Consider the following 19,967-nt stretch of genomic DNA (forward strand, 5'->3'; position numbering starts at 1 on the left):
ATTTCCAGATTGCATAGACCAACTATGGAAAGTTTGACTTTTCTTTACTGAGGTGTACAAGGTTAAATCCAATGTTGCACATTGTGTTTCCTATGTCTACTCTCATATAACCTTCCCCTGACCTCCAGCCATCTGAACCCAGGGAAACGTTCTTGAATGTCCTTGGTCTAAACTTGGGCTTGCTTGCCCATTGGTCAGAGTTTTGCCATGAGGAGTAGTTTAGGCTTTTGAATTGTCCAGGAATTTTTCTTGGAGCCCAATCAGAGTATAGTAGGACAGGGGTGGGTAAGAACTTGGATAACCCAGTTGAGAAGATCACATCCTTCCATTTCAAATACATAGGGCATTTAAGGAGAATGCTCTCTTTTTTCTGGCCTCTCCCCCAATTTTTTCTAGGTAATTATGGATAGCCAGATCTAGCCAAAGGAAACCAGAGCATCCGGCTATAGCTACAAAGTCAAGGTGAAGTAGGGGACTGAAGAAAAGAGCCAATATCCCAAAGGTTTACTGGCTATGGCTACAGTTGGGGCACATTCTTTCCAGTTATCCACGTCTGTCCTCACAGATTTTTCAATGAGACTGAGCATGTTTGTGGGTGAGAACTTTTACTGAAGACCAAGTTCACTCACTGAGACCTGTGTGTTAATGGATGACGGTTGAACTGCAGGGGAGTATGGCCCTTCAGAGCACAGGAGACTCTCAGAAGAAGGAAGAGGAAAACCATTTCTCTGTGCAGATCCAAGAATGAAATGAAACTTGCAGGTGGCAATTTGCAAGAGTCATAAGGAAGAAAATGGAATAATGAGATCCTGAATGCCATCTCCAAGGTTTGCTACTGAGTCCTGGTGCCACCAAAAAGCAAGGAACCAGTCTCTCTGCTCTTCTTCCAGGCATATTTTAGCTTGGCCATCCTTCTATAACAATTATCAAAGACAATTCAAAGAACAGGCAGCTCAGAAGGGCTTTGGGGATGGCCAACCGTCGATGAACTACCTGCAAGCAAGGGATTACTTTTAATAAAGCCTGGAGACTACTGGAGACTACCACCAAGCCCATCTTTCCACTGCCAGGGGTTGCCACGTTTCGATAAAGGTAGATTATTTCTATGTCTGCAATTCTTTTTTTTTTTTTTTTAAAGATTTTATTTATGGGCGCCTGGGTGGCTCAGTTGGTTAAGCGACTGCCTTCGGCTCAGGTCATGATCCCGGAGTCCCTGGATCGAGTCCCGCATCAGGCTCCCTGCTCGGCAGGGAGCCTGCTTCTCCCTCTGACCCTCCCCCCTCTCATGTGCTCTCGCTCTCTCATTCTCTCTGTCTCAAATAAATAAATAAAATCTTTAAAAAAAAAAAAGATTTTATTTATTTATTTGAGAGAGAGAGAATGAGAGACAGAGAGCACAAGAGGGAAGAGGGTCAGAGGGAGAAGCAGAGCCCCCGCCGAGGAGGGAGTCCGATGCTGGACTCGATCCTGGGACTCCGGGATCATGACCTGAGCCGAAGGCAGTCGCTTAACCAACTGAGCCATCCAGGTGCCCCACTATGTCTGCAATTCTTATAAAACTTCCCAGCGCAGTCATTCTGCCACTTCCCGGGGCACCCAGTTTCAGGGTAGAAGTAAGGAAGTGAACGTTTATTGAACTCCTGTGCTTTTACAAGCAATCTCTTATGTGATTGTCAGGCAAGTATGCGAGATAAGTATTGGAATACCTATTTTTTTTTTAAAGATTTTATTTATTTATTTGAGAAAGAGAGAAAGAAAGCACAGAGGGAGAGTGTGAGGGAGAAGCAGTCTCCCCTCTGAGCAGAGAGCCCAACGTGGGACTGGATCCCAGGACCCTGGGATCCTGACCCGAGCCGAAGGCAGACGCTTAACCGACTGAGCCACCCAGGTGCCCCTGGGACACCTATTTTAAAAGAGAAGAAAAGTAAGGTTCAGAGACGTAATTTGTGCGATGACACAAGCTTTGTATGTGACGGACTTCAGATTCAGACCCAGCTAAGGACATGCAAAAACTGTGCTCTTTCTTCTACCTGGATGCCTTTTAGTAGATTCGCAAATGTTAGGTAGTTTGCCTAAAGGTCTAGCCAGCATCTTTTCTGCCGTATTTCTTGGAAACCAGTTGCATTTCGAAGATCCTCATGGACCAGAAAGTCCTTGGCTCTGGAGCCATGACGCTGGCAGCAACAAGTTCTGCAAGACGTCTTTGGGTCTCAGCGAGATTGAGAGGAAGAAGGCTACACCTCATTTAACTCAGTGGCCACCATCCAAATTGTCCCACAGTCAAGAAGTGGGCTGCTTTTCATGCTGCTTCTGTACACATCCTTTGTTTTTCCTTTTTGTCTCTGCCCATCCTTTCCCCCAAATATCACAAAACACTGTTTCGGCCTGAGGTTTCAATTAGGTTCTGGCATGATGAGCTCATGCCCCGCTTTGTGTGGCCATGGCTAGAACATCCTTCCCGGGGCTTCCTTTGAGAGGGAGCTGGGGCTGCTGAGTTCCCTTTTTATCCTTCCACAAGGGAACCTCCGTTTCTCATTTGTCCAAATCCATGTTTGTCTTTGGAAAGTGAAATGCTTGCATTTGATTGTGATTGGGATGGATTGACGTCTTTTCAAGTCCTGGAATGAAAGCCAAGCTCACTCAGGGGGATTAGCCCCTGCATTCAGTGGAGTTGAATGTGGAGGGCTGCATTCGTTTGGTAAATAGTGGTGGAGGGACCCGCCCTGCCTTTCTCTTCTGGTGGTTGTGCATATTTGGACAGAACGTGTTCTGCCTGCAGAGAGGGCCTGAAAAAAAAAAGGTCTCTTAGCAAATACGCAGGGCCTGAAAGAGACAAATGAGGCTGGCTGTTGAGTCCCTTCAGGGTGGGTCACAGTTTTCATCTTAAGGTAAAAATGATCACTTTTCACACATGCTATGGAAATCCAGTGGGCCACCATGCAGGAGTAAATTCACCAAGCCAGCATGGAGGAAAGCCTTGGTTCTGGGCTCTTGTAGAATCTCCAGAAAAAGGCAGGAGTGTAGCTGGTTGAAGTAGCCACTTGCTGGGGTCCTTTGTGTCTGCCCCTGTGTCTGTGCATGTGCAAATGGCCCCTTCTCTGTCTGGCTTGCTGTTTATTTTGTTTGGAAAGCTCCTGGCTGTCTGGGGTTCTGTCTATTCACCTCCCTCTGTACAGAGGCATGTAAATGAGCTTGTTAATTCAACTGAGCAATTGATTAAGCTCTTTTTTTAATGTGCTCAGTGCCATCCTAGGCACCACAGGGAGGCGTGGAAGAAGCCCCAGTGGGTTCTCTATCTGTGACGTTGAGCAGCTCCAGGCGCCTTGCTAAGTAAGCCTCCTGTTCTTGTCTGTAGATGTAGAAGGTCAGACTGGCTGGTTTCTAGAAGGACTTTTCCTGCTCTAAGGTTCTTTGATGTCATCAGAGGCAGAAAGACATCAAGCCAGCTGAAAAATAAGACCTGTTGTGATTAAGAACACAAACGAGTTATGCAGACAATATGTCCTTTGGTTGTATCCAGAGTAAGGTTGCTAGCAAATAAAAATAAAGAAGGCTCAGTTAAATTTGAAGTTCAGATTTACTAAAATTTTTTAGTATAAATACATTCTATGCAATATATGTTGTACATCTAAAAAAATTTTCTGGTATCCTGCATTTTATCTGGCAACCCAATCCAGAGAGATCACGAGAACAGTGGACTTAAAGAAGAGCCACCTCTCCAGGCTGGCTTACTCTCTGCTGTTCAGCCACACTGACCTTTTTACTCCACCTCCTGCCACAGGGCCTTTGCACAGGCTGGTACCACTGCTTAGGACAGCTTCCATCCTATCCCCTCCCTCATAAACTAACTCTTCCTTTAGATTTCAGTTCAAAAGTCACTTTCTTAGTAAAGCCTTTCCCGATACCCCCAGACAGAGTCAATTTTTCTGTTTCATATTCCTTGCGTGGGGGTGCGGGGGGTGTGGGCTCTGCCTCCACTTGCCACAGTTTTTATGTTGGTGTATTTTACAAACCTATGCTAAAGGTGGGTTTTGTGTTAGGTATATTGGAATATCAAGGACATTCTGGAGAGGTGAACAAAAAAAAAAATAGAGCCACAGAGGTGAGAGTGCCCGTAGTGTGTTTCCAGAACAGTAAAAAGAGCAGTGGAGGAGTTAGAGACCCAATCGTAAAGAACAATGTCCTTGAAACCCATCTTAGGACAGTGAAGAACTTGGGTCGGCGGTCATGAGAGTGGTCACACAGTGAAAGTCACTCTTTTGTGGGTGTTATTAAAGCCTGACAGGGGAAGCTGAGCCCAGAGCCCCCTGCACGGGGGTGCTGTGAAGGCACATGCCACGAGAGAGCATGACGTCAAGAAATACCTGCTGAGTTCCCTCTGCCTCCCGGGCACAGAGTCTATGCTAAGCAGGGGCAGTTCACGAAGCCTTGGGTGAAACGCAGCCAATGCCCAGCTCCCTGGTTTCTGTCAAAAGTGGAGACGAGATAAGCTGGAACCCTTGCCATTTTCCCCTGAATTCGGAGAATTTGTCACACTAAAAAATTCCTTCCCTGAAGCCACCAGAACTTTCTTCCTGCTGAAATCTCTTTCCAGTGTTTTACCATGTCTGCTCTTCAATGTGGAGAAGACAGAGAGGGTTTTTGTTAGAACCACTGCTTGGCTCTCAGGCATGTGGATTTTTCTGCCGCTGCCCACACATTCGTGCAGTAAGTTTTTCCGCCTTACGAACCAGCGACATTGTGTTCTTATTGCTGTTGATTGCTTTGGCCCAGTGCCAACAGACTGGAAGATACGTGTACACATACATGCACACGCATATTCACGCACATGTACACACACACACTACATATATAAATAAACATACACATATACACACACATTTGTGCCCCCAGCTATATACATTATATACACACACTCACATAATATACACACAGCACATGCACACACAAACATATACACACATGCGTGTTTTACGAAGGCGATAATAGCGGGAGATGGGAAGGCAGGCCACCTTCCTCTGGCTGTCGGCTGCACAGGCGGTACCCCTTCCTCAGGCTCTGGGTTCCCCTGGCTTCTGACACTTCTCATTTACATGGCATTCGTTCCAGAGTTCTCTGCCGTGAGTGCGTTCCTGCTCAGAGCTCACAACATCCTTCATTCTTGACAAGAAAAACCCCAGCCCCCTCATTTTTCTGGAGGATCTGTGTGGGTTCCATATATTAATATGTCCGTATCCGCTCAGAGAGATCTGTGTTCTCCCAAGCTCTAGAAAACCGGTTACGACCTCCCGCGTCTAGCGCAGCTATCAGCCTGCTTTCCTGACAGTTGGCCAAACTGGCTTTCTACTGACAGAACCCCCTTCCGACGTTTATTTTTTATTAAATGTAACGTGTTCAGATGTAACGGTATGTGTCACACAGTTTGAAGAGTTTTGAACAGCATGGCGTTTTTTTTTTCCGTAACCGGTTTGTTTTCAGTCGCTTTTTCCAGCTGTAGATTGACTGTGACATGAGGGGAAAAGGAAACCTTTCAGAAAGAGGTCGGTCACACGGACCACATCAGCTGATCCGATTCCCAGGAGACTCCACGTCTAGCAACTTGCTCCAAAGAGGAAGCTACTGCCGTTCTGTGTTCTGTTCTCTGGAAGCGCGCAGGCAGTGCAGGCCATGCTGCTTCGTAGAACTCCAGACAAGCGTGTTCCCTCTTTCTGTGAGAAAGACGGTCTGGCGTGGCCTAGGTCTGCCTCTGCGACCTCCCCTCGCGTCATCTCCCCTCGCGGTCTACCTCAGCCCCAGAGGTGTCTCTCACCCCTTGAATGGGCCACGTTCCTGCCTCGTGGGTATGGCCTCCGCTATACCTCTGCCTTGAATCCTCTTCTCTCCTCTCTGCCCCTTCCTGCGGTCAACTGTCCTTCTCAGATACAGTCTCACGTTTGTCTGTGTGAAGAGCTAGTGAGTGGCTGCCTTCCCTGTGAGGCTAGGGAAGGACTTGGTCTTGCACTAGGTCAAGGACTTGGTCTCTTTTTCTTATCGTTTCCTCAACACTTACGATGGTACCCAGAATAAGGTAGACTCGCAGTACATATTTACTGAGTGAGTGAATTCATAAAATGAATGAGTGCTGATTGCCCCGTGATGGCAAAGACTCTGTCTTATCTACTCGCTTATACCTAGATCCTGGCACAGTGCCTGGCACACAGTAGGTGCCTAATAAGTGTGTTTTGGGTGAATGAACGAGCATTGCTCCGCACGTACCCTGTGAAGTACCATCCTTTACCTCAAGGGAGTAAATTTCTATTTAGGGACATAATTTGTACTCAGGTGAAAGAAGTAAGGGTTCACCAGGCAATGAGAATAAGGATTCTGCTTCTGGGTCAAACCTGGATTGGAACCCTGCTGGCTTCACCACTTTCTAGTGGTGGGGGTTTTAGCGAGTTCCTTAACCTCTCTGAGCCTCAGGTTCCTCATCTGTCAAATGGGATAATAACAATATTTATTTCGTTGAGTTGTGAGGGTAAGATGGAATAATGCCCGTGCCGTGTCTCACACAGGACTTGGCATACTGCAACTACTACCTAACTAGCCATGTTAGGTATCAGTATTATTAATTCAGGAAGTCCCTCTGCATTTTAAGTGTGGTGAGGTCATTGATGAACAGCATGACTCTAGGCAAGTGTGTTCACTTTTCTGAGCTTCAGTTTGCTATGTAAACTGAGGATTAGGTGACAGGTTCTTTTTAGGTGTGACATTCTATTTAGAGTAGAGATAACTAGATCAGTGGGGCAAGTGTGGTCTGGGGAAGCTTCCAGGAGCAGGCAGACTGAGCCACATCTGGAAGATCAAGTAGAATTTGCTTAAGCAGAGAATAGAAAGTGAGGTATACCAACCAAGGGCAATGGCGCGTGCAAAGCCATGGTGGTGGGAGGGACATGGGGCATTTGGGGAAAGGGTGGAGTGGGGAGGGTGGGCATTTAGGATTCATGCGAAAGGAATGTAGAGCTGTGTCAGGTTCTTAAGAGGAGCACCCCCCTCTTTCCTGAAGAAGGAAGTTTTGGGGAGTAGTATAGCTTAAGCTGGATCAATGGGGAGAAGGTAGGGAGCTGGAATCAGGGAAACCAGCCAGGAGACCCTGTAACCCTTCTGGCACAGGCTAATGAGGGCCTGGACTGCAGTTTGGCAGGATAGTGAATGGGAAGAGAAGAATCCAGCATGAATGAATGACACAGCCTGGTGCAGAGCAGAAAGAGGGAGTAAAAGAGATTTCTTGAATGCTTGCTGCACTGACAGAAATGTGTCCTGTTCTGAAGAAAAGTGTGTTGTGCCCTAGAAAGGTGCATCAGTGGTTGTGGACACCAGAAGAAGACCTGGTGTCCGCCAGCAGAGGGTTAGACCCTCCTCATTGGAAGCTAGCGGCCATAGGGAGAAGGCAAGCACCAAGATCTGTTTCTACTCCCAACACTTCTGAAACCAAATGTGTGAGTTTTGCACACCAAGCAATTCTCCAAGTTTCTGCAGACACCAACCAGATGTTCTGCAATTTAATTCTGCTCTGCTACTAATTACCCAGAGTTAGTGTAGACCTTACAGGTTAGAGACTGTCCCGCAAGCCCACCCCCCACTTCAGACACCATTTGCAAGTGGTGGGTCACCAAGTTACCTTCTGTCCAACTTGGTTCTGAGTAAGAGGTTCCCATGACCCTCTCCTCAGGTTTGATACAATTGCTAGAATGGCTTATGGAACTCAGGAAAACAGTCTACTTACTGTTACCAGTTTATGATAAAAGAACTCAGGAACAGCCAGATGGAAGAAAAGCAAAGGGCCAAGTATGAGGGAAGGAACTCAGGCTTCCAGGCCCTCCATGGGCATGCCACCCTCCCAGTGCCTGAGTGTGTTCACCAATCCAGAAGCTTTCTGAACCCCGTCATTTAGAGTTTTTTTTTAATGGAGGTCCCATAACATAGGCACAAATGATTAAATCATTGGCTATTGGTGATCACCCCAGTTTCCAGCCCCTTCCCCTCCCCTGTAATCCTGCTTTGGTCTTTCTGGTGACCAGTCCCCATCCTGAAGTTATCTAGGACCTACCAGCAAGTCAGTCATTAGCATAAGCTCAGGTATGCTTGAAAGGGGCTTACTGTGAATAACAAAAGACCCCCCCCTCACCCCCATCTCTCAGGAAATCACGAGGGTTTTAGAAGTTCTGTGCCAGGAACTGAGGTCGAAAACCAAATATATTTCTATCACAATATTATGGCAGGAATAGAAGGAGAGGTCGACAGCCAGCACGCGGGTCCAGCACCGGGGCAGAGCTGACCAGTTCTGATAGGAGGATGCTGAGAATTGGGCAGGTTAGGGACTCAGGCTTAGAAATCCACAACAGAAACGGAGGCTACTTTCTGGAGCCCCTGGAGTGAGGCAGGAAATGGGCTTCCTTTAGCTGGTTGTCCTGGGGGAGACCCAAAGTCCTCAGGTACCCAAGGGATGCAAGCAGGATAGAGCTAGCTAGGTAGGTAACTTGGCTTCTAGTAGGTGACTTCAGGGCGAGTGGTGTCCCAGCTATATCCCATTGGCAGGACAGCAGTGGGAAACCCTGGAATAGGTTTGGGCTCTAGCACAGCATGGGAGGGTGGAACACCAGCACCTCGGAGTCCCATAGCCCTGGGCTCAAAGCTGAGCTCTACCACCTACCACCTTTGCCTCGGGAGCCAGTCACTAAGCTTGCCTGACCCTCGGTGTCCTCATCCTCCATAGGTGAGGATTAGCTGGGTTAATATGTGTGAAGGGTCTGGCATACAGTAGGTGCTCAATAACCAGTAGACATAAAAATTGTAAAAGATGGGAAGAGGTTAGGCAGCCAAATCCAAATGCAGATGCTAAGGAAAGAGAAGCTCCTTTTCCCACTCTGCCTTCTGCACAGCATGGGCTCTACCTGACGGCTCAGAACTGTGACCTTTTATTTAGCCGGCCAGGAATCATTTTTTTTATGGCAGCTTTGGCAGTTCATTCCGAGGGTGTCAGGTAGTGGTGTGGTTATGGCCAGGTCTCCTTTCTCCATCCTGGTTCAACAGTTTCAGTTAGAACAGTGGTTCTCAAAGTGCAGTTCCTGGACCAGCGGCAGTGACATTGCCTGGGAACTTGTCAGAAATGCAGATTCTGGGGGCTCCACCCCAGACCTACTAAATCAGAAACTGTAGGCGTGGAGTCAGTCCATCAATCTGCGCTTTGACAAGACCTCTGGGTGACTGAATACACTCACGTTCGAGAACCACTGCCTTCTAGTGTTGCAGACCAGAACTCGGTTTAAGTGTGAGCGATGATGCTAAGAGGAATTTACCACTTGTGGAACATTGAGCCAATAATTTTTCAGCATTTCCAAAAGATATTTCTGTTCACTGTAAATAATCTAGATCTCCAAGCCTGTTAATTAAGACTGTCGGTGAAATAAGATTGAGTGGGGCACTGCATGTGAACTTCTGAAGTTTAAGTAACATAGGAGTCACAAGTGTGGGATTGAAAGTTAGGGACGTTAGCAATTGGTAAGCTGCATGTTTTTGCCTTTGAGTTTTAATAACAGGATGCTCCCCAAACAATTTCCTTTTTAGAACAGGAAAAGCTAAGAATTAGACAGTCTCGTCCCTCTTCTCTTCTGATTTTTTTTTCAGAACAGTTTTCTAATTCCAGAGAAGAGCCTGGGCTCTTACAGGCATGCTCCTCATCTTATTTTCCATAACTTTGTCCTGGAAAATGCAGTCTGGGGGGAAGGCACTTTAAAGAGTAATCATCCGTGTCTAGTCGAGAATGTGGAGTTCAGGGGCAGGCAGATCCTTTGTCATAAACAGGAATACTGCCTCAATAATGCAGGCAGAGGTCAAGCCTGGCTTGGCTGTCCCCTGGACTGTTCATCCCCCAGCCAGTGCAGCGAACTCTGCCCCGCTTGCTCCAGCTTTGAGCCAACCCCTTTTTGTTTATGTAAACCCTGCCCATACACTTAAGACATTGCTCCACGTGTTTCTAATTCGTTTACACTTCACTCATCAGCATGTGTTGGGTAAGCACGCTGCCACATCCGAGTTTTATGAGCTGCGTTTATGGGGCTGCTTTTCTTGAACAGGGATATCATGTATTCCACAAAAAAAAAACCAAAAAAACGGAACTTGAGCCTGGGAAATGAAGGTTTCGGTGCTAAACTTGGAGTGAACTTGTGAAGTTTGAATGGAGCCGAAACTAAGCACAGATGTTGCTCATTCTCTAAGAATAGCCTTGTGTATTTATGCACAGGATCTCTCCGCTTTTCTTACCTGAAATTTTCTCCCTGCTTACATGAGGATGGGAGAATGTGCAGTTACGGGAAAGGTGTGAACCTTGTTTCCTGCCACTCTTGCTTCCTACCTAATGCAAACCTAAGAAGTAGCAAAGCTAGCTAAGGTCTAGGGTCTCCACACTACCACAACGTTTTGCTTTCCCAGAGAGCAGCATTTGGTTTTGCTGTCCCATTTATGCAAAGTTCCTGAAAAGACAGCAGGGAGTTTGACAGTTTCGTGTTAATTTTGAACAGAGATGGGAGGGAGCCTACCACTGACAGACACTGTGCAGAAGGATTCGGTTCTGGGAACTCGAATTGTTGAACCTGAGTTTTTGCTCTTCTTTTTAAAATTAACTTTTATCACTTAATCCAAATAATGTGGACATATATTTTACAGAAACAAATAGTTTGGGGCGCCTGGGTGGTTCAGTCGCTAAGCGTCTGCCTTCGGCTCAGGTCATAATCCCAGGGTCCTGGGATCAAGCCCCGCATCGGGCTCCCTGCTCGGCCAGGAGCCTGCTTCTCCCTCTCCCACTCTCCCTGCTTGTGTTCCCTCTCTTGCTCTCTCTCTCTCTCTCTCTCTCTCTGTCAAATAAATAAAATAAAATCTTTAAAAAAAAAAAAAGAAAGAAATAGTTCTGCAAACTTTGCCCCACCCCCACAATTTCTTACTCCCCAACTATTTTAGCTGTTCCTTTGATGTACCTTCATATCTATAAATACTGCCTATGTTGTTACTTCTGCATTTTTCAGTTTCAAGTGTGTTTTGTTGAAGATGAGGATGGAGCCCACTTTCATCATCCTCTCCTTCCACCTCTCCACACGTGCACACTTCCCACCCCACACTCTCTCAATGTAATTATGTTTTAGTTTTGGTTAGATCAGTAAGCACTGCTTACAGTATGACTGGGTGCAGGCTCTTCACAACTGAGCCATATGGTGGACTAGCTTAGTTCAGGTCTCCAGGATGCTGAGCCTGAGGCAGAGATTCGTGTCCGGTGTTTAATGGCAAGTGATCCTGGTACAACTCCTGGGTGTGTGTGTGTGTGTGTGTGTGTGTGTGATGCAATGCAGAGTGGGACAGTGTGTGTGTGTGTGTGTGTGTGTGTGTGTGATGCAATGCAGAGTGGGACAGCTCTGAGCTGGGCTAGCTTGCAGAGTTCCCCCAAACTGAGACCACTCAATCTTTGTGCAACTACATGGACCAGTCATTGGGCTCTCCCTGGGGAGGAGGCTTAACCTTGCGTGAGGCAGCTCCCTTAGGCTGAGGGCAAGTTCCAGAAAGATACAGCTGTGAGCTACCAGCAGGCGGCACTCCCAGCTGCCAGGGGAATTCTGACCTGGATCTGGTGGTGCTGGTGGGTCATCTGGGCTTCACATTGTAGCACCCATTCCAGGTGCTGTGATTACTTTTCTCTTCCTGCAGTGCTTATTTTCTTTGTTAATAAATACCCTTTTCCTTTTAGTTTGTCTGCTTTTCTGTGTACTTCACACTAACGCAACCGCAAGCACTTCTAAATTGTGTAGATCTATCAATTACTTGTTATCTCAATATCGTAAAATATCAATATCTTAAAATTGATAGGATATTTTATCCATTTCATCTTCTCCTTGACCACCCCCTCTTTTTTTTTAAGTAGCATGGAGCCTAACTCACAACCCTAAGATCAAGACCTGAGCTGAGATCAAGAGTCTGATACTTAAATGACTGAGCCAGTGACCCTCTCCTTGACCCTTCTGACCTGCTCGAATCCTAGCCTAGTGCACATTTGTCTTGTCAGGGTCCCCTTTCACCCTAGTCCTGCACATTCCCTCTTGCTTCTCTCTTGGGTTAGATCTTCTATTTCCTGGACCCACACCTTCTACTTCCTTATTAGTCTATTCTTTCATTATGGTAGAATATGTTCTCTGGGAAGTGTGCATGAGAGGGAAATTGTGCAAGAATTGGATTTCTGAAAATGCCTTTATTTTTTCTCAGAGGTTGATAACTTGACTAGATATAGAATTCTAGTGATTGATAGAAAATTCTAGAAATGACTTTCATTAAAAAATCACAAGCCATTGCTCAATTATCTTCTTGCTTTTGAAGTTGTTGAGAAATCCGATACCATTTTATTTGTTTGTTTCCTCTTTGGTAGCCTCTGTTATCTTTTCTTTGTCCCAAGTGTCTTAAAATTTCACAGCCATGTGCCTTGGTGTTATTCATTATCATCCATTCATTGGGAGACACTTCTTATGTTCCTACAGGTCTTGTGGAGTATGCCAAGAATGCAAGACCTTGCCCACCCCAAAACCAGGTCACTTCTCAAGGTCATTTTTGCAGTGAGCAACCTCGAAGGATAAGATACATTTCCACCCAGGACAGAGAGCAGGGCTCCTTATTGCTTCTCCATAAATGCAGCGGGTTCCTCAAGCAAAGTGTCCCTCAGCTGCGTGTGCAATATCCATCTGGGCCCTTGTGCATTGCCTCTGTGAGACTTGGGGGCAAGGAGAATTGATATAAACCTGCTGATGCTCATGCTGCTGGCTCTTCCAAGACTAATAAAGTCCTTTATCTCTGACTCAGAAGTCTTGTATCCTCCATTTGTAACCATGAAACAGTCAGGCTAACTTATTAATTATAAGTAGGGTAAAATCAAATCTTACCCCTAACATCATTGTCCTGGGCAGTTGGTGGACTCCTTCAGTCTGGAAACGGAAGTTTTCTTGAATTATTTATTTGATTATTTCCTGGAGATCCAGGAAGCTAACTGCTTCTTTTTTTAATAACAGCTTTATTGAGATAAAATTCATATACCATAAAAGCCACCAATTTAAATACTGCAGTTTAATGTTTATTAGTGTATTTAGAGGATTGTGCAACTATTACCACTAAATAATTTCAGTATGGACCCCAAGAAGAAAGTCCATACCCATTAGCATTTGCTTTACATTCTCTCCTCTGGGAACTGATAATCTACTTTCTACCTCTATATATTTGCTTATTCCGAACATTTCGTATAATTGTAATTAGACAATAGGTGACTTTTTGACTGGCTTCTTTCATTTAGGACAATGTTTTCAAGATTCATCCATGTTGTAGTACATATCAGTACTTCTTTCCTTTCTCTTGTTGAATAATATTCCACGTATGATATACCACATTTTGTTTATTCATTCGTCAGTCAAGGGACATTTAGATTGTTTTCACTTCCTAGTTACTGTGAATAATGCTGTTATGAATATTCATGTACAAGTTTTTTGAAGTATGTTTTCATTTCTCATAGTTATGTACCTAGGAGTGGAATTGCTGGGTCATATGATAACACTGTGTTTAACACCCTGAGAAACTACCAAATGTATTCCAATGAAACTCTTCCATTTTACATTCCTGTCAACATTGTACAAAGGTCCTGACTTCTCTACATCTCTTCTTACTGTCTTTTTAATTTTAGCCATCTTAATATGTATGAAGTGCTATCTCATCATGGATTTGACTTATATTTCCTTAATGACAAATGATATTGAGCATCTTTTCATGTGCTTATTAGCCATTTATATATCTTCCTTGGAGAGATGCCTATTCAAATTCTTTGCCCATTTTTTTTTTAATTGAATTGTCTTTTCACTATTGAGTTACAAAAATTCTTTGTAGATTCTAGATACAAGTGCCTTATCTGATATATGATTTGCAAAAATTTTGTTCCATTCCTTGGGTTGTCATTTCATATTCTCAATGGAGTTCTATGATGAAGCCCAATTTATCTATGTTTTTCTTTTGTTATTTGTGCTTTTGATATCATATTATCTAAGAAACCATTGATGAATCCACTATCATGAAGATATATGCCTATGTTTCTTCTAAGAATTTTTTAGTTTTAGCTCTTACATTTAGGTTGATGTGCCCTTTTGAGTTCATTTTTTACATATGGTGTGAGGGTAGGGGTCCAGCTTTATTCTTTTGCGTGTAGATATGCAAAGTTATCCCAACACTATTTATGGCAAAGACTATTCTTCTCCCATTGAATTGTCTTGGCACTCTTGTCAAAAATCAATTGACCATATATCTAAAGTTTCATTCCCGGAGTCTCAATTCTATTCTGTCAATCCATATGCCAGGCCTTATGATATCAAAATGTCTTCATTGCTGTAATTTTGTAGTAAGTTTCAAAATCAGGAAGTATGAGTTCTCCAACTTTTTCTCTTCCCAAGGTTATTTTGGCTATTGGTTTCTTGCATTTCCATATCAGTTTTAGGAACAACTTGTCAATTTCTGCAAAAAAGACAGCTGGTATATTGACTGATACTGTGTTGAATCTGTAGATCAATTTGGGAAGTATTGCCATCTTAATAATATTAAGTCTTTTGATTCATGAACATGGGATGTCTTTCCATTTATTTAGGTTTTTCTTAATTTCTTTCAAAAATATTTTGTAGTTTTCAGTGTATAAGTCTTAAACTTCTTGTGTTAAATTTATTCCTAAATACTTCGTTCTTTTTGATGCTATTGTAAATGGAATTGTTTTCTTAATTTCATATTCACATTGTTTATTGATAATGTATAGAAATACAATTGATTTTTGCATATTGATCTTATATCCTATAGCCTCGATGAACTTTTTATTAATTTAAATAGTTTTTTGGTGCATTTAAAAATTTTTCTATATACACGATCAGGTCATCTCTGAATACAGATAGTTTTACTTATTCCTTTCCAATCTGGATGCTTTTTCTTTTTTTGTCTAATTACCGTGGTTAGAAGTCCTTTTTATTTCTGTAAAATCAGTAGTAATATTCCCTCTTTATTCCTCATTTTAGTATTATGAGTCTTCTCTCTTTCATTCTTGGTCAGTCTATCTAAAAGTTTGTCAGCTTTGTTTATCTTTTCAAAAAACCATCTCTGGGTTTCATTGATTTTCTCTATTATCTCTCCCTTATCTATATAATTTATTTCCATTCTAGGTTTCTTCCTTCTGTTGGCTTTGGGTTAAGTCTGTTCTTCTTTTTCTGATACTTAACATGGGAGATTAGGTTATTGATTTGAGATCTTTTTTAACATAGGTGTTTACAGCTATAAATTTTCCTCTAAGTACTGCTACGGCTGCATCCCATGTTTTGATGTGTTGTATTTTTATTTTTATTTACCTCAAAGTTTTTTCTTATTTTATTTGTGGTTTTTTTTCTTGATCAGTTATTTAGAAGTATGTTAATTTCCGCATATTTTTGAAATCCCCAAATTTCTTTCTGTGTCTGATTCCTAATTTCATTCCACTGTGATGAGTGAACATACTTTGTATGATTTCAGTCCTTGTAAATATATTAAGGCTTGTTTTATGACCTACCATTTGGTCCCTCCTGGAGAATGTTTCATGTACACTCGAGAAGAATGAGTATTCTGCTGTTATTGGGTGGAATGTTCTATAGACAGCTGTTAGGTCTAGTTGGTGTATAATGCTGTTCAGGTCTTCTGTTTCCTTGCTGATCTTCTGTCTAGTTCTGTTCATTATTAAAAGTGTGGTATCAACATTTCAAACTATGATTGTTGAATTGCCTATTTCTCCTTTCAATTCTTTCAGTTTTTGCTTCATGTATTTTGGGGGCTCTGTTGTTGTATTCCTAATGGATTGACTCTTTTGTCATCATAAAATGCTATTATTTGTCTCTAGTAACAATTTTTATCTTAAAGTCTATTTGGTGTGATGTTGGCATAGCCACCCCAGCTGTCTTTGGACAGTGTTCTCATTGCTCTTATGAAGGAGTCGATTTTCAAAGCCTTTGAGCTAACCATTCTGGAAAGTGGAATCTCTGACTACTTCTTACAGATGATTTTTCTGTTTTTAGGCCTGCTTTCTGCCCTATTTCCAAAGTTATCTCTTGGAGATGCAACACTACTTTTTGGTGCATTTAAAAATTTTTCTATATACTTCATTATGGTGGCTTCGTTGCTTCAATTCCTGCTTAGGCTCAGTTTTCTTGGGTCTGCTGTGTCATTTCCATGGGTCCTTTTGCTTCCTACCTTCCAAAATTTTGTAACTATTAACTCCTTTTCTATTTTCTTTGTCCTTTATCACTTAAAAAGTGTCTTTACTCTTGGGGCACCTGGGTGGCTCAGTTGGTTAAGCATCTACTTTCAGCTCAGATCATGCTCCCAGGGTCCTGGGATTGAGCCCTGCATGGCTCAGCCCTCTCCCTGCTCAGCGGGGAGTCTGCTTCTCCCTCTCCTTCTGCCCCTCCCCCCATTTGTGTTCTCTCTCTCTCTTTCTCAAATAAATAAAATCATTTTTTTTAAATGTCTTTACATCAGTGGGCTTTCCAAGGGAACACAGTTCAGTGAGTGATTTAAATATTTAACCTGTTTTTGAGGATAGCTTTTGCTGTTAGCTGCTTTGTTCTAAATCAGCTGAATTTTCTTGTGTAATCTGCGGCATTTTTTTTTTTTTTTAAAGATTTTATTTATTTATTTGACAGAGAGAGAGACAGCGAGAGCGGGAACACAAGCAGAGGAGGAGTGGGAGAGGGAGAAGCAGGCTTCCCGCAGAGCAGGGAGCCTGATGCGGGGCTCGATCCCAGGACCCTGGGATCATGACCTGAGCCGAAGGCAGACGCTTAACGACTGAGCCACCCAGGCGCTCCCTGCGGCATTTTTTTTAATAAGAGGGTTTTTTTTTTTTACCATCAGGGATCCAGATACCTGGCAATATTCTACATGTAGTTCAAGATAGTGCTTATATTACCTTTGAAATTTAGGTGTGGAATTTGAACATCTTGGATTCAAAATAAGAACAGTTGGCTGCTTCCAAGCCTTCTCAGTACTTGATTTTCCTTAGAGGAGTGGCTCACAAATGACTGCCCCAGAATCACCCCGAGCACTTGTTAAAATACAGTTTGCCAGAATTTCTGCTGTAAGAGTGGGAGGTGAGGCCCCAGAATTTGCATTTTCAACAAGTTCCCAGGGGATGTTGTGCTTCCAGTCCTGGGACACGCTGAGAATCGCCCCCTCAGTTTGTGGAATAGAAAGGTGTCCCCCTTGGGGGTGGGGAGGACATTTAGGAAGCAGATGAGAACAGGGAGGGAGAGCAATAGGAGAATCAGGGAGAGAAGGATGTGCCCACTTTGCTCTTGGCCCCTTGCTCCCCACTCATGGACACTCTTCTGTTTTCCTCCTCTGTCTGCACTGATAAAACCATGATAAAATCTGCTTAGAGAAGAGGCTCTTGGCATGAGAATGTAATTGTATTCATGGGGAAAAAAAAGGAACCAAGTGATTATCCATGAAAAACCTTAATCTGAGGCCTGCAAATATATTTTTATGTGGAATTTTAAAGTGGCTGGGGGTGTATGCTGGGCTGAGAGAAGTCAGTCCTTGTGTACTTTTATGAGATGCACCAGGTTGAGTATTATTAAGACAGCAGGATTCTAAGCAGTTCTGTTAGGCAGCCCCTTGTCTGCAGGTTTCAGTTCTTTGCTAGAGCCCCCTTTTTCCTTCTTGCAAGTCTGAGAAGGGAGGGACACTGTCTAAGCCATATAGGCAGAGGGTCAGACCTAGTGGCTGGTTTGGACCACAGGGAGGAGGAGCCCAGACTTAAGGCCAGTCCTCCAGGTTGTTTTCATGTAGCTATCCGGAGATTCTGCCATAATTGTCTCACATTCAGCCATGGTTTTTTGTTCTCAGAATGTTTTTCTGTAATATGGTTGCGAATATTGAGAAATAAAATTGCGGCTGCAGAAGATAGTATCCCAAAGGCTAGAGGTAGTTGGGAGAAAGCCAAGAGAAGTGAGAACTCCAAACCCTTGCCCCATGTGAAGCTGCCTTTCAGACACTTTTATTACGTAAAAGGCAACGCATGTGGATAATTCCTGCTGTCAACTCAGAAGTGAGGAGCTGGGAAGGAGGAAGCAGAGTCCGGGGAGATAGATGACCTGAGAAAGCAAGCTTTGGAGACTAGTTTACCCCTTCCTTGTCACCCCCTTTCCTAGGCCTGCTGTGGTGTTGTGTTTTTAATCTATGAAAAGATGGTTTTAGATAAGTCCCAAAGGTGCTTCTATCTTTGGTATTCTTTGATTTTCCCAAGATTGCCTCTTATATCTTTTGGGCAGCCAGGGTAAGAAACCCTGTCTCTTGACTTCTAAGACAGAGCTCAGAGTACATAGAAGATTCAGTGTTCCTAAACCTTGTGGTCCCAGAGGCTCCATGTTATTTCCTGTTAGCGGTTTTCAATGGCTTTGGAGTAAAGTTCATTGCTATGACAGTCAGGCAGGCACACTGGGGAAAATATGATGTATTGTGTTGTGTAGGAAAAAGTCAGTGTTATCCAATCCAGTAATCAGATTTTCAGACAAAGGCATGACCCTGGAACATGCTATCTATGGCTGAGTACTGCATTCGTCTTGTCTCCAAAAACAGTTAAAAAAAAAAAAAATCAGTGTGTACTTGGCTTGTCTGTCTGTTTTGGATATGGAAATATATCTCGCCTGAAAAATTTTCTCATTCTTATTTTGGAGGCAGCTAAATTGCTCTGAAGGTATTGGTTGTAGCTGTAATTAATTTAGCATTTATTAAGCACTGACTGTGTGCCAGGCTCTGTGTGATGGAACAGAAATAGAAAGACTCTGTAGGGGAATATATCGGTCGGGGGAGAGGAGAGAAAGCCAAAAAAAAAAAAGGCCAATATTTATTCATCCTGCCTTTTATTCCTCAGGGGTTGTTAGAGTATTTGCTATGTACCCATCTCTGTACCATGCTGGGGATACAAGAGTAAATACGACAGATGCATCCCTGTGGTCCCTCAAGTTTGGTTAACCTTATCATAGAGGGGGCCAGATCAGATGGGTGGGTGTATCCATGGAGGGCTTCCCAGAGGAGGTGACCTGGGAACTAAAGCCGAGTAGAAACAGGTACCAGCCAAGTGAGGCAAAGCCAGAAGGAACAGCTAAGCAATAGCCGGACAGAGGAAGTGCTTAGTTGGGAACAGAACAAGGATTTAAGGACGAACAGTAGGAAATGAAACTGTGAAGGTGGGCAAGGTTCAGCTCTTGAAAGATGTTTTATCTCTTGCTGAGGACTTTGGACTTCCACCTAAGGTGATGGGGAGACCACTTAAATATCTCATAATGGAGGAATGATTACAGGAAACTCCGGCTATTTAACAGAGCATAAAAGTGATATAACTGCATAGATATTCAGTACAAAAAAATTTTTAAAGCAGAATATAAAAATTGTGTGCTCACTGCAATTGCTGATAAGTAAGATATAATCACGACTATGTTAAAGCATGGGAGGATTTCTAAAAGTAGAGTCTATTATTTGCATTGTGAGATTCCTTAAGAATCTCTTTATGGTACCTTCTCAGCATTGATTCTCTACTATATGCCAAGAGGTCAAGACCAAATTTCTTCCCTCAGCCATCAAATATAGGGAGATGTCAAAACTTCAATGCAGTTTTTTAAAAGTTTGTGATTATGGGGCACCTGGGTGGCTCAGTCAGTTAAGCGTCTGCCTTCAGCTCAGGTCTTGATCTCGAGGTCCTGGGATCGAGTCCCTTCTCAGGCTCCCTTCTCAGCAGGGAGTCTGATTCTCCCTCTCTCTCTCTGCCTCTCCCTTCCTCGTGCTCTCTCTCTCAAGTAAGTAAATAAATAATTAAAAAAAGAAAAATGTGTGTGGTGTAAGGAAAGGAAGGGGAGAAA

General features: G+C 43.5%; 1 protein-coding gene across 1 annotated transcript in view; it reads left to right on the forward strand.

Moving 5' to 3' along the window:
- THSD4 (thrombospondin type 1 domain containing 4) overlaps positions 1 to 19,967 on the forward strand; it is a 574,978-nt gene that overhangs the window by 237,538 nt on the left and 317,473 nt on the right. The window lies entirely within an intron of this gene.

This window comes from Mirounga leonina, unplaced genomic scaffold, assembly GCF_011800145.1.
Source record: "Mirounga leonina isolate KUSES-001 unplaced genomic scaffold, KU_Mleo_1.0 Mir_91, whole genome shotgun sequence".
In the NCBI taxonomy this organism is placed as follows: domain Eukaryota; kingdom Metazoa; phylum Chordata; class Mammalia; order Carnivora; family Phocidae; genus Mirounga; species Mirounga leonina.